Here is a 16,562-nt window from a genome sequence, read left to right as displayed (position 1 = left end):
CAGGCTCCACATTTGATTGAAACGCCGAGGCAATTTCATTTCCAGATTTTAACAGCTTCTCATGTGCCGGGAAGGCTGCTAATGAAACAAGGGCTCCGAAGTTGCCCATGTTTCGTTGAGTGAAATTCTCGGGAGGGGGCTGCAGCTCCGCAAATCCACGGTGCGTTTTCCAGTGGTGGCTGTAGCTTCCAAAGGCAGAATTTTGGACAGACCCACATGGTGCAGGCAGACCTGCAAACCCCTAGCCACATGCCAGCCATCCCACTTTTGCCATTTCCAGTGCAGGAGAAGCGCGGTCCGTTAGCTTCCAGCAACTGGTTGGGCCTTGTGACCCATCTCAGAGCCACATTCCCCCCCATCACACTGCAGGAGCTTTCCAACTTCAGATCAACTCATGTTTGTTTGTTTGTTTGTTTGTTTGTTTGTTTTTAGAGGCCCCAAACAAATATTTATGCAGATTAAATTTCCAAGGTGCTTGAAATTAAAGGTAGATAACCCAGCTGAAGCACAGGAGGCAGGCCAGTGAAGGCGAGGACATTGGCACTGGATTCAGAGGCAAATATTGAGATGCGAGAAAACTAAGCTCACCCCAGAGCAGGAAAAAAATGCTCTGAACTTGTCTTTCATTGGGGTGAGTCAAAAGTTATTTGTTTTGATCTTTGAATCAAATGGGGGGGCACTGACAGGGGTGAGGTGATTTCAAGAGATGATATTTTTAAGACTTTCAGGGGGCACTTACTGTTAACAGCTGGGCAACTTTGGTGATTTCTACACACACACACACACACACACACTTTTTCTTCTCCTTTAGCTTTTCCCCACTGTCTGTGACAGAGGGAGCAGACCTTCTGGGGGTAACGGGGGGCTGGTGGCCACCATGATTCTGCCTGAGGAAGTCCTTGGGCGGGTGCTGTGCCATTATGCAGTATACGCCCCTGTGTTTCTGATCATCTCAGGATTGATTTTTGGTGTCTCATTGTGAGCCACTCCAGGAGCTGAAGAGTGAGGTAAAAGTGCTAGAAGAAAAGGAAGGAAGGAAGGAAGGAAGGAAGGAAGGAGGCAGGTTATTCTTTTTATTGGTGATTTTACTCAAAATTGTGTTCTACCTACCTATTTTTATGTTTTGATTATTTTGGTATTTTACTTTGTATTTTACCACTGCTTTGAGCACCATTTTGTGGAAAGTCAGGTTAGAAATTAATGTGGATGGTTGACCATGGACAGCATTGTCATATCCTCTTTTGAGGGATCACTTTCCTTTTTGGGACCCTGAGGATGTGGACAAGATGCTTGCATCTGTTCGACCCACCACATGCTCCTTCAACCCTGCCCATCATGGCTTGTCCGAGCTAGCCGCGGGGGGCTGACCAGATGGATCAGGGGAGTGGTGAATGCATCATCGCATGATGGGGTGGTCCCTACTGCCTTGAAGGAGGCAGTGGTGTGACCACTCCTGAAAACACCCTCCCTGGATCCAGAGATTTATGCTAACTATCGTCCGGTCACAAATGCCCCGTTCCTGAGTAAGGTGCTCAGGAGAGAGTGGTGGCATTTCAGTTGCAGGTACTCTCGAATGAAACTGATTATCTGGATCCATTCCAGTCAAATCGGCCTTGGTTGCCCTGATGGATGACCTTCTTCAGGAGAGGAACAGGGGAGTGTGACACTGTTACTTCTTTTTGGTCTCTCAGTGGCTTTTGATACCGTTGACCACGTTATCCTCCTGGACCACCTCTGTGAGTTGGAAACTGGAGGCACTGTTTTACAGTGGTTCAGCTCATACTTACAGGGTCAGTTCCAGAGAATGGAATTGGGTGAGTGCAGCTCAGCCCCATGGCAGCTGAACTGTGGGGTACCACAGGGCACCGTCTTGTCCCCAATGTTATTTAATACCTATATAAAGCTGTTGGGAGCGGTCATCAGGAGATTTGGGGCAAGGTGTCACCATTATGCTGACAACACCCAGCTCCATATCTCTGTGACATCTGAACTGAGAGAGGCCGACAGGCCGTGCATGTTCTAAACCGGTGCCTGGATGCAGTTATGGCTTGGATGAGGGCTAATGAGTTGAAGGTGAACCCTGACAAGATAGAGACCCTCTGGGTTGGCAGTTCCCAGGTCTGGGAACTGGGGTGCTTGCCTGTTCTGGATGGGGTTGCACTCCCTCTGGAGGAGCAGGTCCATAGTGTGGCAGTGCTCCTGCATCCATCTTTGTCACTGGCAGCCCAGGTGGCCTCGGTGGCCCAGAGCACCCATTCCCAACTCCGGTTGGTGCACCAACTGCGCATGTTCCTGGATAGGGATAGCCTAGCCGCGGTGATCCATGCACTGGTAGCCTCCTGATTAGACTACTGCAATGTGCTCTATGTGGGGCTGCCCTCGTGCCTGGTTCAGAAGCTGCCGTTAGTGCAGAATGCAGCAGCCAGGGTGCTTACTGGGACACCTAGCTATGCTCACATAACTCTTGCGTTAAAAGAACTGCACTGGCTGCCTATTAGCTACCAAGCCACGTACACGATTATGTTATTATTTATTAATTTATTTATTATTAAATTTATTAATCGCCCATCTGGCTGGTCACCCAGCCACTCTGGGCGATGTACAACACACCATAAAACAATTTAAAACAATAAAATTCTACCATAAATTATTTTTTAAAATACCCTAACCCACCCCAAATGCCTGCCTGAACAACCACGTTTTTAATGCACGACGGAAGCTCATTAAAGAGGGGGCATGACGGAGTTCCCTAGGGAGGGAGTTGCACAGAGTGGGGGCCACCACAGAAAAGGCCCTCTCCCTCGTCCCCACCAGTCTAGCTGTCCTGGCTGATGGGACAGAGAGAAGGCCATCCGAGGCTGATCTTGTTAAGCGGCCTGTCTGGTGCTGCTGGAGGCCCTCCTTAAGATAGGCTGGGCCAGAACCATATAGGGTTTTAAAGGTCAAAACCAACACCTTGAATTTGGCCCGGAAAACAACTGGTAACCAGTGCAACTCCTTCAGCACTGGAGTGATGTGATCTCGCTGGCGGCTGCCTTTAATCAGGCGAGCCGCCGCGTGCTGTACCAGCTGCAGCTTCCGAACCGTCTTCAAGGGTAACCCCACGTAGAGCACATTACAGTAGTCTAAACGAGAGGAGACCAGGGCATGTACTACTGATGGGAGCAGATGGTCGGGAAGGAAGAGGCGCAGCTGCCGTATCAGATGGAGTTGATACAGCGCTGTCCAGCTCACAGCTGACACCTGAGCCTCCATGGACAGCTGGGAGTCCAAAATGACCCCCAGGCTGTGGACCTGGTCTTTCAAGGGTAGCCGTACCCCATTCAACACCAGGTCAACATCCCCGAGCCTCCTCTTGTCTCCCACCAAAAGTACCTCGGTCTTGTCAGGGTTCAGCTTATTCCTCCCCATCCAGCCACTCACCGTCTCCAGACATTTGGACAGGGATTCTACGGCCAACCTTGGTGAAGATTTGAATGAGAGGTAGAGCTGCGTGTCATCCGCATATTGATGACACTGCACCCCAGACCTCCTGATGATAGCCCCCAGCGGCTTCACATAGATGTTAAATAGCATCGGGGAGAGGATGGAACCCTGTGGCACCCCACAAGTAAGTGGCCACGGGTCCAAAACCTCCTCTCCCAGTGCTACCCTCTGGTACCTGCCGGAGAGGAAGGACCGGAACCACCGCAATACAGTGTTTCCAATGCCCAACCCCTCCAGGCGGTCCAGGAGGATACCGTGGTCAACGGTATCAAAAGCCGCTGAGAGTTCGAGGAGAACAAGGAAGGAGCATTCACTCCTATCCAGAGCCTTCCTCATATCATCCACCAAGGCGACCAAGGCCGTTTCTGTCCCATGCCCAGGCCTGAAGCCCGACTGAAATGGGTCTAGATAATCAGTTTCTTCCAAGTGTGCCTTCAACTGCACCGCCACCACCCGCTCAATCACCTTGCCCAAAAATGGCAGATTTGAGACTGGGCGAAAGTTGTTCAGAACTTGAGGATCCAAGGAGGGCTTCTTTAAGAGCGGTCTTATCACTGCCTCCTTGAGGGCTGATGGCATCACTCCCTCCTCAAGGGAGGCGTTCACCACCGCCCTGATCCCCTCACCCAGTCTCTCTCTGCAGCTCATAATGAGCCAAGATGGGCAAGGATCAAGTAAGCAGGTGGTCGGCCGTACCGATGAAAGCACCTTGTCCACTTCATCAGGAGGAAGAAGCTGGAACCGATCCCACAAAACCGGTTTGCCACAGGCCGCCTCTTGCTCACTATCTGTATCCACAGTGTGCAGAGTAACACACCTAACCTGATCAATTTTATCTGCAAAGTGCCTTGCCAAAGCCTCACAGGAGGCCTTAGAATGCTCCAGTGGTTCCGGAGCCACAGGACCGACCAGGCTCCGGACCACTTGGAACAGCCTCCTGGGACAGCACTCTGCAGACGCGATGGAAGCAGCATAATATTCCTTTTTTGCTGCCTTCACCGCCACGTGATAGGCTGAAGATACAGCTCTAGCCCGTGTCTGATCGTCTTTGGAGCGAGACTTCCGCCACCGGCGCTCTAGCCGTCTCACCTCCTGCTTCAGAGCTCGTAACCGCAGATTGAACCATGGTGCAGTCCGAGCCCTGTTCGGGGGGAGAGGGCGTTTCGGAGCCACCTGATCTAATGCCCCAGTGATTGCAGCATTCCAGCCACCCACCAGGGTCTCGACCGAGTGGCCGTTGGCATGCCCCAGAGAATCCCCAAGCGCGTTCAAGAATCCATTTGGATCCATAAGACGCCTGGGGTGGGCCATTTTAATGGGTCCTCCACCCCTGCAGAGGGGTTGTGGAACCGAGAAGTCCAACGTCACCAGATAGTGATCTGACCATGACAAGGGGGTGGTGGATACACCCCTGACTTCCAGATCACTCACCGCTTCTCCAGAAACAAACACAAGGTCTAGTGCATGACCGGCTACATGGGTGGGCCCAGTTAGAATATGGTGCAGCTCCCAGGAGGCCATGGTCTCCATGAAGTCCCGAGGTGCTCCTGTGAGGATGGCCTCCGAATGTACGTTGAAGTCCCCCAACACCAGTAAGTTAGGGGACTGTACACGCACATCAGAGACCACCTCAAGCACCTCGGCCAGGGAGTCAGTCGTGCAGCGGGGTGGACGGTACACGAGCAGAATCCCCAGACTGCCCTTCGGGCCCAACCTCCAGTACATGCACTCAGCAGCCTTGGTCTCCCGGAGAGGGGGTCTGGTGAAGACCAAGGACTCTCGGTAGTTAACAGCCACTCCCCCTCCCCGATCCCCAGCCCTCGGCTGCTGTGCATACGAAAATCCAGCTGGACACATGGCTGCAAGGGTTGGAGCAGCAGCCTCGGCCAGCCAGGTCTCCGTAATACATGCCAGGTCTGCACCCTCACCCAGGATCATGTCATGGATGGGGGAGGTTTTCTGGGTAACAGACCTGGCATTGCAGAGCAGCAAACGAAGGCCAGAAGATGGGGTCACGCCTCCCCCAGCCATCCTTTGGCTCTGGACAGGCCCGGAGCAGGGGACAGATACTACACATCTCTCCCTCGTTCCCCTTACCTGGCATGGCCTGCCCCTCGTGCTCCGCCAGCGCCTGCCGCCCAGCCTCGGTATCTTCTGGCCCCCAACACTCCCCCCACTGCCTCCATCAGGCGGACACATGCCCCCTCGCTCCCGCCTACCAGGCAGGCTACCCACCCCTAAAAACACAACAAAATCCCCCCCAACAAAATAAAACAAACAAACCAAACAATTAAAATCCCCTTAAAAATGCCAGGCAGGAGTCCACAGGGAAGGCCTGGTGGCGGTGCTGGTGGTGGTGGCGGCGACAGCAGCAGCAGCAGCAGCAGGCCTAGGAGCAGCAAGCACGCCTCGTCCCCGGTGGTGGTGGTGGTGGCAGTGGCGGCGGCAGCAGGCTCGGCGGCGGCGGCGGCAGCAGCAGCAGCAGCAGCAGGCCCCGCGGCAGCAAGCACGCCTCTTCCCCGGTGGTGGTGGTGGTGGCTTCTCCTGCAGGCCCTGGCTCTCCCAGGCCACCTCAGCCAGCCAGCTTATGTAGCCCCTCCAGGGAGGGACAGGTGGAGCAGCACAGCTGGCTCAGTACCTGGGGGTATCCTTATACTCAGTACCTGCAGTATCCTTATACTGAGTCAGAGCGTTGGTACACCTCGCCCAGTATTGTCGACACTGACTGGCAGCAGCTCTCCAGGGTTTCAGGCAAGAGACATTCCCGCCCTACCTGGAGACGCTGCCAAGGATCGAGCCTGGGACCTGCTGCCCACAGAGCAGGTGCTCTTGCCATTCACCTGTGGTCCTTCCTCTCCAAGGCCCCAGCAGGCCACTTCAAAAAATTCACATGTCAGTAACTGTTGTGGGCTTGTTGACAAGAATGGCTTTGGCGATGTGTTTTTTCCAGCTGAAACACTGCGACCCCCCCTTTTAATCACCCACAGAGCACCTTACAGTTCAAGTGCATAATTCGCACTCGCCAACCCCCTTGTCTGGCTCATTTCTAATAGATTTCAGATGTTATTAGCAAAGGAAACCCATGCAGGCCCATCTTAGAATGCCAGACTAATAATTATAGTATGCATTTTTTACTTCTTAATTCTTTACCATTATTATTTACCCATCAGGTCCTGCAATATAATACATTCTCCTCTACTTTCTCTAATAGATTTTTGAATTATCATATATATTAAATTCTCAGTTGTCTATTTTGTAGGAAAATTGATTGCTTTCCACACTGACTGTATGCACTTCATTAAAAACATGTAATCCGGAAGCTGCTATAAAGTTGCCATTGGCTTAACTTCGGTATGGATTATAACAGAAAGCATGTTCTTCATGTTTTATTAGTGAACTCCCTGTGCTTGGGCTAACCTTCCAAACTGCTGTTGGATTAAAAACTAGTTGGATCTTCCAAGGCACTAATGATAACATTAAACTGAGCTGAAAGGGTGTGTGATTTTCTCAAACCTTTTGTCAATGTGGCACAAAGCGCCCATCCTGCTTTTGCTGGTTTACATAAGAACACAAGAAGAGCCATGCTGGATCAGACCAAAGTTCCATCTAATCCAACATTCTGTTCACACAATGGCCAACCAGCTGCCCACAGGAAACTCACAAGCAGGACATGAGTACAACCTCCCACCCATGTTCCCCAGCAACTGGTGTACATAGGCATACTGCCGCTGATATTGGAGGTAGCACATAGTAGGGATGTATAAAACCACTTACCTGTTTCATAAGTGGCATCTGCGGTGGGGGGGAGGCACTCTGTCCCTCCCCCCGAAATCCTACCCGGCCGGCTCCGCTCTGCGGTGACTCCGCAGAGCTGCCAGCCAGGTGCATCCGCAGCCGGGCATCTGGCTGGGGAAGGTCTGCAGCCGCAAATGGTGGCCAGCGTAGGGGCCGCCATTTGCGTCCCTTCACTGAGCCGTGATAGGCTACGTAAATATTTACGTAGCCTATCACAGCAAAAGCGGGGACGCAAATGGCGGCCACTACACTATTTGTGTCCCTGTCTTTTGCCATGATAGGCTACGTAAATATATACGTAGCCTATCATGGCAAAAGAAAAGGCAGGGGCGCAAATGGCATAGCGGCCACCATTTGCGTTCCTGCCTTTTGCTGGGATAGGCTACGTAAGTATTTACAAATGGCGTCCCTGCAAATGGTGTCCCTGCGTTAGCCGTGATAGGCTACGTAAATACGTAGCCTATCACGGCCATTCAAAGGAAGGCGAATGGCGGCCGCAGATGTGGCCGCCATTCACAGAGCACCGGATGGCTGACACCAGGTAGGCTCCGTTCCAGGCCCATTTCGCAGGGTGGCAGGGGGGGTTGCTTCGTTCCGCCATGGATTCCAGGGGGCCAAATTCACTGGAATTTGGCCTCCCTGGAATCCATGGTGGAATTCTCCAACATCCCTAGCACATAGCCATCAGGATTAGTGGCCAGTGATAGCCTTCTCCTCCATAGAGGGATTAGACATAGAAAAGTGTCTAATCCCTTTTAAGGCCATCCAAATTGGTGCTCATCACTACATCCATTGGTAGTGAATTCCATAGTTTAACTATAAGTTTCATCACACAGAGCTTTTATCCTGCGATTGAGATTTCTCCTTCACAGAAGTTTGCAGGCTCTTTACATGACGCCATGACCCTGCCGTGACCCTTCTGCACGAAATGCCCTTCCTTCCATTTTTAAATAGATCGCAGATAATGAGCTATCCAATTACCCCGTTGTGTTCTGCTTCACTTTCCTCCGTGAAAAGACTTAATGTGTCAAGAAGAGGAGTGAGATCCATGACAAATAATGGAAGACTCAGATGGGGGAGAAGGGCGGGGAAATGCATGTAAAGGGAGTCAGTGGTGATCCTGCATTTAAAATGGAAGGAGAAAGCCCCGTTTTAAATGCAAGATTTTAGGGTGGTGTAGAAATGCCCGATGTGTTGTGTGAGAAATATTTCCTTTTATCTGTCCCGAATCTCCCACCAATCAGTTTCATGGGATGACCCCATTGGGTTCTAGTCTTTTGAGAGAGGGAGAAAAATGTCTCCCTATCCACTTTCTCCACCCCATGCATAATTTTGTAGACCTCCGTCATGTCTCCCCTCACCCTCCTTTTTTCCAAGCCAAACAATCCCAGCTGTTGTAACCTTCTCTCATAGGGGAGTTGCTCCAGCCCCTTGATCATTTTAGTTGCCTGTTTCTGCCCTTTTTCCAGCTCTACAATGTCTTATTTATTTATTATTTTTATTTTATCTATTTCATTTCTATTCTGCCCAATAGCTGAAGCTCTCTGGGTGGGTCACAAAAAACAGTTTTTTAAGGTATGAATACCAGAACTGTGCACAGTATTCCAAGTGCGGTCGCACCATAGATTTGTATAAGGGCAGCATGATATTGGCAGTTTTATTTCACAGAGATTGCTGTGCAAGTGCCATGGGTAAGTGATGAATATACATTTGGTTCATCTTTTTACTTTGATTGGATTACTTTTGTTTATGGTTCATTTAAGTTTGTTTAAGTTCGCCCTAATAAATTCTTGTTCTTTTCACATTTTTGGGTGCCATCCTATGAATGTTCAGACCGAAAAAGTCCAACAATTTAGCTGTAGCTGGCTGGGGCGTGCTGGGAGTTGCAAGACTTTTTTCTGTGTAAACATGCATAGGATTGTGCCCTTTGTTACTTTTTTTACCTTTTTAATCTCGTTTGGTTGTTGCCGGCACAAAGGAGTGCAGTGCTCACTTGTATCTCTGTATGTGAAGTAGGATTATGACAAAAGGACACACGTCCTAGATTAGAAGATGTTCGTAGAATTAGCTAGATATAGACAATGGCCCTGTTGAGACGCGCGGCACACGGGGGGAAGGTGGTTAGGGTAACTATGGGGTTAGCGAAACCATCACCCGCACGCTGCAATGGCAGCCACCCCCCTCCGTAGTTACTGTAACAACTGTATCCTCCTGCCACTACCGGTGATCCCAGCAGCCCCCACACTGTGAAAATGTGTGCGCCGGCCACTCCATCCATCACAATGTGACGGCGAACATATTCTAGTTGTTCCGATGGCTAAATAAAAGTAAAGATCATTATTAAAGATAATTTGTCTCTTTGGGTTCTTTCATTTAAAACTTTATATCAGTAGTACTGAACCATTGCACAGTAGTTACCTGAGCAACCTAAAGTTAACCTCAGTATGGTGGGGGGGGGGGACTTATCCATAAGAAGTGACTGTGACAAAAGGGGTGAAAACATTTGCCTGTTCAAGAAGCATCGCCACAGATTGGCTTTGCTTGCCCTCTATTCCTGATTAGCTGTGTTCACCCCGTGACTAGCCAAGACAGCACTGACTCATTTGAAATCATCTGTCTTTGCCTTCAGTGGTGCTGATGCTTGTCCAGATCTGATTGGCTTTGTACTGTCATAATTACATTCACAGAGGCTGGAGAAGCACGTCAGCTGCCCACCATGAATGCGAAATGTTGTTTCAATGGGGGAATGTTTTGGTTTCAATTTGATTTTAATGAAGCAATTAAATGGGACACAATCTAGAGATCTCGTCCACAAACAACGATCATCATTCCACTTACCACAACAACTGTAACCATCTTTTTTATAGCAAGTGAATTGTATTTATAAATGTCTTCATAATCACATGGCTCTTTTTTATATTGTTTGCCTTGTTCAGGATGACATTCACTACATGATCTCTGATTGGCTGGGATCACTCAGTAAAGAAGTCCTAACCTGGGGTGGGGGGATGATGCTGAAGAAGTCAGCAAAAATGTTCCCAAAGGACAAGAGTTCCACAGAGATTATGACACTTGTTAAGCATCAGTATAACTGGCATGCTGTGTCCCATGAAAAAAGCAGATTTCATTGGCTGAATCTGTAGTTCAGCACTGTTTAGCCAGGCAGTTCCTTTATTAGAACTTCTGCTGACACTGCACTTTATAGAGATGACAGCACACTAGCAGTAACTCTTCACTGTGAGCAATATGGGAAATTTTCCTTTAGGTCATGATGCTGTTCTTGGGAAGCCACATCTTAGACTTCAGTTGGAGGTCATTATGTGAGTCTCCTCCCTCACTGAGAGCCACCTACTAGACAGTGCCTGTGATGTCCCTGATGACAATCTCTCTCTCTCTCTCTCTCTCTCTCTCTCACGCACACACACCTGCACAAGTGTGGGCCTTCTTTAAAAGGCTTGTTTTATTTTATTAAATATGTGGTGTGGTGGTTAGGGTGTCAGATTAGAAGGACTAAGGAGACCTTGGTTCAAGTTCCTACTCAGCCATGAAACCATACTAGCTGGCTAGATGGACCTCTGTTCTAATCCAGCAGGGTTCTTCTTCCGTTGAATCAATCAATCTACATGTGCTTAATCCAGTTTATGACAATAAAAATAACAGAAAGAATAAAATATCAATATATAACAAGTGTAACATCAGCATATCAAGCAGGTTCAGTTATAAATAATTCCATATAGCAATATGAACTATTATTATAAAGATGACGATGAAGAAGAAGAAGAATGCATAGCGAATATAACTACAAATTTCAAAAGAATGCATTTCAAAACAATTCATTCCATAAATATAATTCATTTCAATACAAAACAGCAAGAAAAAATAACTAAATTAAAGTAAATAACTGAAAACAGCCTACACATATATCTCCAAGGAATACTATAAATCATAAAATACACCATGCCAAGATCCAATATTCAGTGTGGAAGCATACGATCTATTCCAAGTCATGAAGCTGCATAATTAACTTATGGAATTTGCTGCCTTATGGTTTGTGGCAATGACTGCTACCTTGGATTGCTTCAAAGGGGGATTTGGCATTCATTGAAGGGTAATGCTATTGGTCAATGGCTGTTAGTCACAAGATCTATATGCTGCCTCTAGGATGTGGGGATGGTATCTGGCTGACCAATGTGGGAAGTAGGAGGCTGGACTAAGAAGGACCGTTAGTCCAATCCAGCTACAGAGGCTCTTCATAGGTTTCCACTACATCACACTAGAGTGCAAAAGTCCACTTTGGATCTTTGCCTCTCTGGCTGGTTGATTAATGGGGCACATAACAGATTTTCCAGGCAGCAAGGATGGCCCCACTAGAGTGAGGGGAAGCAACCTTTTTGGACCCTGGGCATATTTGGCCATTTGAGGAACTGTCCTGGACACCACCATCACAAAATTGCTGCCATGGGAGGCATGGCAAAGGACAAGTAACCTGCCCAAAAAACTGAGTACAAAGCAGAGGTGAGATCTGAGCCCCAACACACTAAACAACTCATTGTAACCCACAGTTTTCAGCACCAACAGCAACCCCAGCTGTCAATAAGAAAATGTGTTAATTAAATAAAATGTGGGAGGGGGAGGGTGCCTCCGGGTGCATTGTTGCCCACTGGCACCACGTTGCCTGCTTCTGCGCTAGAGCAAGACTCTCACCGGCACCAGTCCGCACTGTCTCTGCAGGATCAGGTGTGGCACAGTGGTACACCACAGTGGACGCTGCTGCCTTTGCATTTATGAAAATGGCCCTCGAAATGCAAGCCCACCCCCTGGTGCCCAGAACCAGTCCTTAGTCACAGAGCTGTGGGGTGTTCGTTTTAGCACTTCCTGTCTGGCTACCAACAGGAGCATCATCCTAGCGTGTTCTGTAGATTTGGCCATTGTTTTTTTAATGGGAGCCGACATCCTACGATTGGACTTGAAATTACTGTTCCAGGCCCATCCTTAATTCTGACAGTTATTACAACAAGAAGGTAATTACAGAGCACCATTTTTGTCACAAATCATCCAAGAAAAATGAGATGCTGAAAAGCTGCACAGGAACCTGATATTCTGAGTACACAAACTACTTTAAGGTGAAGGTGGGAGCAGGGGGTGCAGGAGAAACATCCAAAGTAAAATGAACTGTCTTGGGCACACTGCCTGTGACCAATGACTCAAGCCATTGAGGCTGTTCACACAACACACTAACCCACACCCAGTGGTTGAGTGTGGGTTGTTTTGAACGATGGGTTGTTTGTTAAACCATTTTGTCTGAACACAGCATGTTTTCCGTGGGGTGGGTTATCGTGTTGTCTGAATGCAGCCAGGGCGGCTTAACCATGCAGCGTGGCTTGTTAAGCACCCTGAACAACCCAACAACAAAGCATGGGATCTCAAGGTAGCTTGTTTAAGAAAATAAGCCACACTGCATGGTTAACAAGCCACCCTGGCTGCATTCAGACAACACACAAACCCATGGTTCAACAAACAATCAACAGTTCAGAACAACCCACACTCAACCACTGCGTGTGGGTTAGTGTGTTTTGTGAACAGTCCCATTGAGTCTTGAGCCTAAAGACACTGAGGGAGCAACCACGTTCACAGAGTCCAACCCCCGGAATAAGTTTGTCTTCCACCTGTAGGCTTCACTCACAGGTTCTTCTGCACAGGGGAGGGCTGTGGCTCAGAGGCAAAGCACCTGCTTGGCACGCCAAGCGTCCCAGGTTCAGTCCCTGACAGCTCCAGGTAAGGCTGGAAAAGACTCCTGCCTAAGGATCAGTGAGAATGGCATTCAGTTTGGTTTTTTGATAAAAACTTACTCAAATTTGCAAATTTCCTCAGAAATAGCATAGAAAGAACTTGAGCTTTAAAAAAAATGAATGTGGAAGAAAGTGAAATTGACAGATTTGTCCATCAACGCAAAGGACTTTGAGTGCTAAGCTCTGGAACATCTGAGTTTGAATCCCAGCATATTCAGCCATGTTAGTGCTGAATTAGGGTTGCCCCCTCTTTTTTCCAACAGGCTCTTCATCTTCAGCAGCCATGTGGCTGGCAGGCACCACAAGCCCTGGCCACCAGATCGCATATGCTTCTGCGGGAGCAAGACTTGATGTGGAGCCTTCCGGAGGAGGCAACCCATTATCAGTGAGGCTGGCCAGATCAGAGTCCCAGCAGAGTTTTCAGGAATCCTGGAGCCAGAGCACAAAGGCCCAGGTGTTGGCCTTGCTCCAGCAGATGTATGGAGGCAAGTGAGCTCCTTAAAGGAGCTAGGGCAGATGACGTGATATTTCCCACTTCCCAAAGCCCAGCCCTATCCATAATCCTGGGCCCTGTACAGCAGCGCCAGGCTTTGAGCTCTCCTAGAGTGATACTGCTGCAGCGCCGTCCAAGGGCCTGGTCACTCTGCAGCAGGGAAGGGTGGTCCTGATAAAGCTGGACTTTTGACATGCACCAAGGGTGCTCCAGAATCCGTCTGTCCCCACAGCTCCACTTTTTTTAGGTGGGGAACAAAGGCTAAGAACCTCACCGCCTTTTTGTCAGCAAATCAGATTTGCTCCTGAATGTGCACATGACAGAGGAGTGTAGCCTACAGGAGGAGTGTGCCTTTTTGCCCTCCCTCACTTCCTCAGATATTACAAAATGGCATAGCTGTCTCCTCCCCACCTTCTTCAGTGAGCAAAGGCCATTTGCTTGGCTGGAGTGTTCTCATCTCCCCATTACAAGTAACAAATTCTGCAACAAATTCTCGTTCAGGTCTTCCTCTTTCCTGCAACGATCGGTGTTTCCCAGTGCGCCCGGGCAACTTACCCATTACATAGGGAGGCTGGCTCCCGCCCTCTTACCCAGACTGCACTGCCGGGTTGCTCACAGCTGCAAGCCCACCGCTGGCCAGCATGGGAGACTCGGCTTGCTCTGTCCCCCCGCCCCCCAGCAACATGGGGCCACCCGGTTCCCCAAGGACCACCATACTGATGCTGACCTCAGCAGCGACACAGTAGTTCTCTGTCATACAAGCTGTGAGGAAGGCGGCTCTGGGTTTCAGCGATGGGAGAAAGGCACTTTACACATTCTCAAAGATATGTGTTTACTTGACAGATGCATTCAGGGACTAGAGACCGTTCCCAGCCTCTCTGCCTCCCCTTCCTCCCAGCCTATGTTGCTGTGAGGCCAAAATGGAATGACTGCATGCAGGCTGTCCAGAACACCTTGCAGCAGGGGTGAGCAAAAAATACATCTCCTGATATTTTGGACTTCAACCCCCAGAAGCCCTTGCCAGCATGGCAAACGGTCAGGGATGCTGGGAATTGAAGTCCAAATGTCTGGAGATCTACCCATGCCCGAGAGTAGGGATGTATGAAAGCCACTTACCTTTCGCGGATTATGTTGATGGTGGGGGGGAGGCGTTCCGTCCCTCCCCCCGGAATCCTGGACGGGGGGGAGGCGATCCGTTCCCCCCCCCCCGGAATCCTCCGTGGCTGGCTGTGCTCCGCAGCAGCTCCACGGAGCAGCCGGCCAGGCCCAGCCAGGCCAGAGCCGTCCGCAGCCGGATTTCCAGCCGGGGAGGGCTCTGGGGGAAAAACAAAAACAAAAAACCGCATACGCAAATGGCAGCAGCTATGGCCGCCACCATTTGCTTTCCTTATTTTTGCCATCTTAATCCACATAAATATTTACATAGACTAAGACAGCGAAAATAAGGGGAACGCAAATAGCGTAGCGGACGTAATTATTTATGTAGACTAAGACGGCCCAAAATAAGGAACGCAAATGGCGGCGGCCATAGACGCTGCCATTTGCGTATGCCTTTTTTTTTTTTTACCCAGACGTTTTAGGCTACGTAAAAACTTACGTAGCCTATCACATCTCTGTAAAAAACAACAACAACAACCTGCAAATGGCGGCGGTGGCAGCCGGTCGGAAGACCAGCTGCCGAAGCCGCCGCCACCCGGAAGATCCGCCCCAGGTACGTCTCATCCCGGGAGGGATCTGCAGGGGGGCGGGGCGGGCAGGCCATTCCGCCACAGATTTCAGGGGGCCGAATGCACTGGCATTCGGCCTCACCGAGATCCGTGGCAGAATTCTCTGCCATCCCTACCTGAGAGGAAGGGAAGGGGTAGACAGAGGATGGGAGACCCTGTCTGCTCCTGGGAACAGGCAGATCTCAGTTGGGCCAAGGCAGCTTCCTACATCCTAGAATCACAACCACCTTGTGTCTGTTCCTTGTTATCTGTCCAGTGGAGGGTGGTGGCTCCCATGTTGGTGGGGTGGTGAATCCACTCCGGGTTTCAGTCAGAACTCTAAAGGAGCTATCCACGGTGTTCCACTCTGTTAGAGTTCTGACTGATTCTGACTGAAACCCAGAGTGGATTCACTGCCCCACTGACATCAGAGCCACCAGCCTCCACTGTATCTGTTAAACTGTAATTCCAGAAAATGACAACTCTGGTATCTTTTAACTCAGGCATGGGCAGACGTCAGGAATGCAGAATCTCCTCTCTCTTTTTTGCTGGAACCACCAACCAAAGACAGGTGCCAAATGGAAGCCCAGGGAGCGGAGTGAGTTCCCCACTGCACCCCCTAAGCCATTCACTTGGTCATCCTGCATCTAGAAGACAAACCTACTTCTAAATTACTACAGATCAGGGATTCTAACATTATTTTCAGAAACAGAACTTCTCCTGCAGTCCTTTGACATAAAAACCTACTCTGGCTTTCCCTGCAAGCTTTCTTGGTTTTAGCAGCCCAATTGACAATGGGAGGTGTCTTTTGTTGCTGCTGCTGTTGAGCTATTGGGAGCCTGAAACACTTGCTGCTGGATAGATCTACTGCCTTCACTGGAACGCACCAGATGTTTGAGCCCCAGCGGCTTCTTAGCAGACCAGACCAGCACCAAGCAGACACGAAGCAGACCAGACCAGCACCAAGGCACCCCGAAGTGAAGTGGCTCCTCCACGAAGCACCTCATCCGTCTCGGAGATTCATAGCTCTACTTATGCCTTCTGAGCAGCCCAGACAGGCTGTCTCCAAAGCGTATCAACTTGTGAAAGATCACATGGAGGGAGAGGAGGAGGAGGAGAAGGAGGAGAGAGCGGGGAAGGCAAGAGAGGATGGAGGAGAAGGGAGGGAAAAGGAGAGAGGAGGAGGAGGGAGTGTGCTTTGGCGAATGGGAATGCTAGGGCTGAACCTAAGCCAGCAGTCTCCCATAAGAGACAGTGGTGGAGGTGGGGGGCATATATATTTTGGCGAAAGGC

Source organism: Heloderma suspectum, chromosome 1, assembly GCF_057233095.1.
Source record: "Heloderma suspectum isolate Gila_16-S chromosome 1, 16-S_ref, whole genome shotgun sequence".
In the NCBI taxonomy this organism is placed as follows: Eukaryota; Metazoa; Chordata; class Lepidosauria; order Squamata; family Helodermatidae; genus Heloderma; species Heloderma suspectum.
This window is presented reverse-complemented; position numbering follows the sequence as displayed.